The sequence below is a fragment of the Haemaphysalis longicornis genome, unplaced genomic scaffold, assembly GCF_048455015.1.
Source record: "Haemaphysalis longicornis isolate Haplotype H1 unplaced genomic scaffold, Haemaphysalis longicornis Haplotype H1 scaffold_2, whole genome shotgun sequence".
NCBI classification, from domain to species: domain Eukaryota; kingdom Metazoa; phylum Arthropoda; class Arachnida; order Ixodida; family Ixodidae; genus Haemaphysalis; species Haemaphysalis longicornis.
In genome coordinates, this window is record NW_027526295.1 from 250705163 (window position 1) to 250711010 (window position 5848).

A 5848-nucleotide genomic window follows, 5' to 3' on the forward strand; every position below is an offset into this window, starting at 1 on the left:
CTGGCAAGTTGCCTTGGCAAGGTCATGGAGAAAATGATCCTCACGCGGCTGCAGTGGTACCTCAAATACCACAATGCATATCCGGAGGCTATGGCCGGGTTTCGAAAGGCCGTTCTTCTATTGTATGTGTGGTAGATTAAGTAACGTTTGTACAGCAAAAAAAAAAAAAAGCCGCAAACGCCTCTCAGCAACCCTTTTTCTTGACGTCAAGGCGGCATATGAAAATGTGCTTCACGGGGCTGTGCTAGCCGTCTTAGCACTTTAGACTCGGTGGCCGATCTTACACATGATACGCAGATTCTTGTCCGGACGATCTTTTTTGTAATGACAGAAGATGGCCCAACATCGCCGCAACCCATTCAACGTGGTGTTCCTCAACGTGGGGTACTAAGCCCGACCCTTTTCAACCCAGCTATAATCGCACTTGTACACGCTCTACCGAAGACTGTCGGTGTATCCATTTACGTCGATGATATCTGCATTTTAGCTTCGAGTGTTAATCGACCTCAGCGGCGAGCATGGCTTCAAAAAGCGGCCAATGTAACGAGGGCATACCTCTGAAAGCAAGGACTGATCATTTCTAGTGACAAGTGCGCAGTGATTGCATTTACCCGCAATTCCATGTCCCGATATCCCATAACCATCAATGGAAAGTCGATTCCCTACTCCAGCTTTCACATTTCTTGGCGTGGTCATCGACAGGGACATGTCATGGCGCGCACATGTGTCATTCTTAAAGAAGAGACTCACCGCCATCGCCCACATTTTGAGATTTCTCGCTGGAAAGACGTGGGACAGATGGGTCAGAGGAATGCTGCATCTGTACCAGGCACTTTTCCTAGGAGTATTGCGTTACAGCTTCCCAGCGATATCCAGTACATGCTCCACCAACCTTCGCGCGATCCAGAGCTTCCAGGCTCTCCGCGCGTGTCTTGGTTTGCCGTGATGTGCGTCAACAGCTGGAACAATATACATTGCGCAAGGCTACCCTGCAGCAACTTATGTGAACATTAAAACGCTACACCTACACATCAGGCTCCTCACGAGGCAACCATGCCACCACCTTCAGCAGCTTCCTTAAAGTCTACCACGCTCTTCATTTGCAGCCATTTTCGCAGCGCACAGGGCTGAACTACCATCAAGTTACACGCGTGCGGTCACACCGTTCTCCCCGTTGTGGTGCCTGGCAACCCCGGATATTCCTCTCCATGTTCCGGGCATTAGAAAGAAGGCCGACTTGCCACCACTGGCTCTCAGGCAGTTTTCCATGCAGTTACTGCACGAACAACACAATGACCGGAAGCATATATACACATATGGTTTTGTGACGTCCTCAAGCTCGGCAGGTGCGGTAGTTATACCCTCAGGATCAACCAAAGTCCCATTCCGTGTTGGCCATATCACGAGCTCGACGGCTACTGAACTTGCAGCCATCCGTTAAGCCCTTCAATACGTTGCGGAAGCTCCTCCTCGAAAATTGTCTATTTTTACCCACTCCAAAGGCGCCCTTCAAAGTTTCCCAGCAACCATGTGCTACGGTCCTTTCCGTAACTTGTGACAGAAATTCGAGAATTATTTCACCAGGCCACCATAAAGGGACGTAGTATTAAGTGCGAATGCACTTCTTAAGCGAGCCTGAATCGTCCGCCGCCGTCGTCCGCATAGCAACAGCTGCGGGTGCGCGCGCTCCTCGTCTTCCCTAGCAACGGGGGGAGATGGGCGCGCGCTGCCTGGCCGCGTCCCCATGGCTCATTCTTGTTGTTGTTCCTGCTGACATGGCACATACCCACGTGGGGGATTGGCCAGGAATCGGGCGTGAGAAGGGCTAATGCACCCGCTTAAAGGAGTACTGACACGAAATTTCAAAGCTGAGATCCGCTCTAGCAATCAAGTACAACGACAACACAAATAGGTGTCTGTGAATAAATGCATCTTTCTTTCTTTGTAGTTGTGTGTGTGTGTGTGTGATCTCTCTTTCGCGAACATTACCGAACCGCGCAAATTCAACTCGTGCATTCGCACTTTCACATTCTTCCCCTCGGGGAAATGCGGGGAATTTTTTTATTGCAGTGGCTGCCAAGTCACTGTGGAATAACCGGCGATGTTTTGGCTGATGCAGTTGCCCGGACAGGCCATGAAAGTGAAAGCACCATCTTGTTCCGCTTTCAAGGACTGATGCAGCTAGGGTGCTTCGTCAGTTCGCGCGCAGGACCTCCATTGCTCAATGGAATACAGCAGACTTTGTTCATCCGTGCCTCCACAACCAGGCCCCTCTATTCCAACACCGTCTTCCGTGTGGGCTGGGTCGATCACAGTCTACTTTACTTCGTAGACTGTGTTTGGGAGGGGCCTTTACGAGGGCCTACTCTTTCCTCATCGGGATGGCCAGTAGTGCCTACTGCGACGCCTGCAAGGTTGAAGAGACAATCGAACATGTACTTTGTTGTTGCCCCCAGTATTCATTGAAAAGACGTGCTTTGGCCGCCGAGCTCACCCGACTGGACAATCAGCCGTTTAAACTACAGACTATTCTAGGACATCGACCTCTACAATCAACTTCGCAGATGGTAGCAAAAGCCCTTCTGCGTGTAATGAAGGACACACGCTTGCATGAAAGATTATGGTGACCACAAAGGGACTAAAGTGTGTGCGCCACCCCGCTCCTATCCCCTCTTTTTCGCCTGCCCTCTCTTTCATCCCCTGAACACCCCTTCCTCAGTGTCAAGTAGTCCGCGCTCTAAGCCTGAATAACCTTTCGGCCTTTCCGTTCGTTTTTCTCCTTCTCCCTCCTTATGGAGGACTATAGCAGCTCCTCTGGCATTCTAACGTAATGCTCGTCTACAGCCGGATTCCACAATGCCGGTATGACGGCTGAGGTCTCGACCGAGTCAAATGCTTTCTGAGAATCTATGAATATGTGGAGGGATATCCGCTCCATGCTTACAATACTCACGTATGCATGCATCCTTTTTTTTTTTGCTCCATTTACTTAAAGCAACCAACCTAAGATGAACCTTAATAAATACCGTTCTCCGAAAATTCTCACAGTCGCCTACCTGTACGTCAACAGTTGCGGATGTAGGTAGGATCGCCAGGAGTTAATCATCGCAAATAGTTTTCTTAGGGGCGAAGCCCCTTAGGGGCTGGGGCTGTCGGCGTCTCATGTAGTTGTCGTCGTCGTAACCGTCGTCTTATCTAGCCACGGTACTAAAGCACCAAAGCATTCGTTTACACCTCGCGATAGAACGTAACGAGTACTGAATAAACACCGGGACACTAATATGCGTATCGCGCTGGAACACTTCGTAACGCGTACTAAAAAACACCGGGACACTCATTTACGCCTCCTGCTACAACGCTTCGTACTTCAAAGACACGAGACTTTTAGGGAAGTGCTGTATACCTCTAGCCTTCCCCCAACCCCCAGTTTTATCTCCGTTGGCAAAAAACGCCAAGGCGCCAAGGAAGGAAGGATGTAGAACGAAGGCCGGAAAGTTAAGCTGGCTAGAGCCTAGTTTGCTATCCTGCACGTGGGAAAGGGAAAATACGCAAAAAAGAGAAAAGAAAGAATGAAGAGAAGTTGGAGTAGACACGTATGCCCAGGGCTGAAGCACTGACACTGATAGACACTGGAGGCGCTCAGTCAATAGTCTGGTGTTTAAGTTCGTCGCCCGTAGAATTCTTCGAAGAATACACTTATACACTGCATGCTTCGCCCCTCCCCAGGTTTCACGTTAGGGGAGATGGCCCGGGATTTTTTTTAATTATAAGGTCTGGAATAGTCTGCCACTAAGGCCGATGTCGGCACAAACTACTCGACGGCGTGCAAACCATTATTATAATTCCAGATTCTTGGGCATTCGCGAGAGTAGTAGGTACTTCTTATTAATGGTTGCTTGAGGCCAATCCCCCAAGTATAAGTGAGGTGGTAGTTTACGAGGCATAGAAAAGAAGCCGTAGAAGTCACGGGCAACGCAGGCTGCGGACCTATGTCAACGAAACAGCCCACCATCGTCGGGTCGTCGCCATGGCACGTGGGAATAGAGGTAAGCGGCCAACGAGACCTGGCTGCATGGCACGTTTGCATGCAGAGAAAAGGCGATGCGTTCTGGATGAGAAACGTCACCTGTTCGCTGTGTCCCATTTCATTCCAGGGAACCGCAAGATGTCCATCCTGCCAGTGGTTTTAACACTCGCCACTGCCCTGCAGTCTGCGTTTGCAACGGAGCTCACTTTCAAGGTGCCCTCATCTTCCAAGGAATGCTTTCACGAAGACATCGTGGCGAACGAGCAAACTACGGTGAAATTCGTGGTTGTATCAGGTGGCCATTCCGATGTGACCATGACGCTGAAGGGCCCCAACGATGAGACGATATACCAGGGCTTCAAGAAACAGTTCGACATGGTAACGCTCATACCGAACGTGACCGGCACTTATACAGCCTGCTTCTCGAATGAGTTCTCCCTTTTCTTTAACAAGCGTGTCTACATGAGCTTCCAGGTTGGCGAGAAGTCACCGCAGCGGCCTGGCGAGAAATACGCCGCCATGCACGATGTAGAATCTTCGTTAGAGAAGATGCGTGAAAAGTTGGACGCAATTATAGACTACCAAACTCAACACCGCCTGCAAGAAGCCCATGGACGCAGAATCGCCTTACGCCTTAACCAGTTCGTTCCCTTCTCGTCTTGTGTGCAGACGGTGGAGATTCTGACCTTCTTCTGGACACGTAGCCACGCGATCAAGCGATTATTCTACTAGCGCAAGGTTGTCGCCGTCGGGATTTTCTACAAAAACGCGACGTTTCATGCGGCCGTGTCGCTCGGACGGAAAACATCGAATGGCTGATTTGTAATGTTATTGTATTCTACAAATTCTACCGCGAGATTAAACACAGCTTTTGCCTGCAGGCTCTTGTTCATCTTTGGTTCACTGAGCGCCGCTCAAATTTGGTCAGCGCTCTTCTTAACAGAAAGAGGCTGCTTGAGAAGGTGTTCCTGAGACGCAGCTGTTTTGCATTTCAGTGGCTGTCTGTCACGGGTGTGGATCTTGGAGGAGTGTATCGTTGGCAGTGAGCGGCCACGCGCTGCAAATAGTGCCAAGTCTTTAGAGCTTGAAAGACGCTACAGCAATGTGCGGAACCCTGGACATCGCCTCTTGCATTTTTGCAACGCAAAACGCATCAGTCCTGAGCGGCCAATCAAGCCCTTTCTGCTACTCCGGCTACTCTTCACCAATTGCTAGCCTTCCCTGGGCTTTAATTTCGGGGCGACGTTGGCAAAACGTACTTCGCCGCGGTGCAAAGTTTTTCTATCGCTGGCCATATCGCCACTACTTCGGCAATCTTGAACATTGTTTGCCTTGGAAACCAGGCACAAGACGCTCTCGATGTCAGTTACGATCGGGTGATTCCGGTTAAGCTCGGTGCCCCTCCTTACGACATTTGGGCGAAACCGGCTTTGCACTCACTCCCATTGTGAAGCGGGTGATGCGTTTGGCATTGAAAAAATACAGGAAGCGATACCCTGGCTGACGCTCCCAAAAGTAGCCGATCCAGTGGCGTTTAATCCTGGCGGCGCTAGCGGCGATCGATGGCAGTGTCGCTTCGCTTCCCCGCGAGGGGTCCGAGCTGGTCTCAATGGATTTCAAGCGTCAACGGCACTATTTAATTAGCGACACAGGAAACTATAATGCGTCACAACCCTCCGACCCAATTTATTTTAAGTTTATAAGCGCCAGGTTCAGTGGGGTAGCACGTAGGACTCGGCATATCATAGAACCCGATTCTAAATACCCAATAAAAATTAAACTGTTTGCCTTATTAAGCGCTTGTTCTCGCCCTTTCTTTAG

General features: G+C 50.2%; 1 pseudogene; it reads left to right on the forward strand.

Moving 5' to 3' along the window:
- Positions 1-4027: 4027 nt before the first annotated feature.
- LOC144168587 (transmembrane emp24 domain-containing protein 7 pseudogene) lies at positions 4028-4759 on the forward strand (annotated as a pseudogene).
- Positions 4760-5848: the final 1089 nt, after the last annotated feature.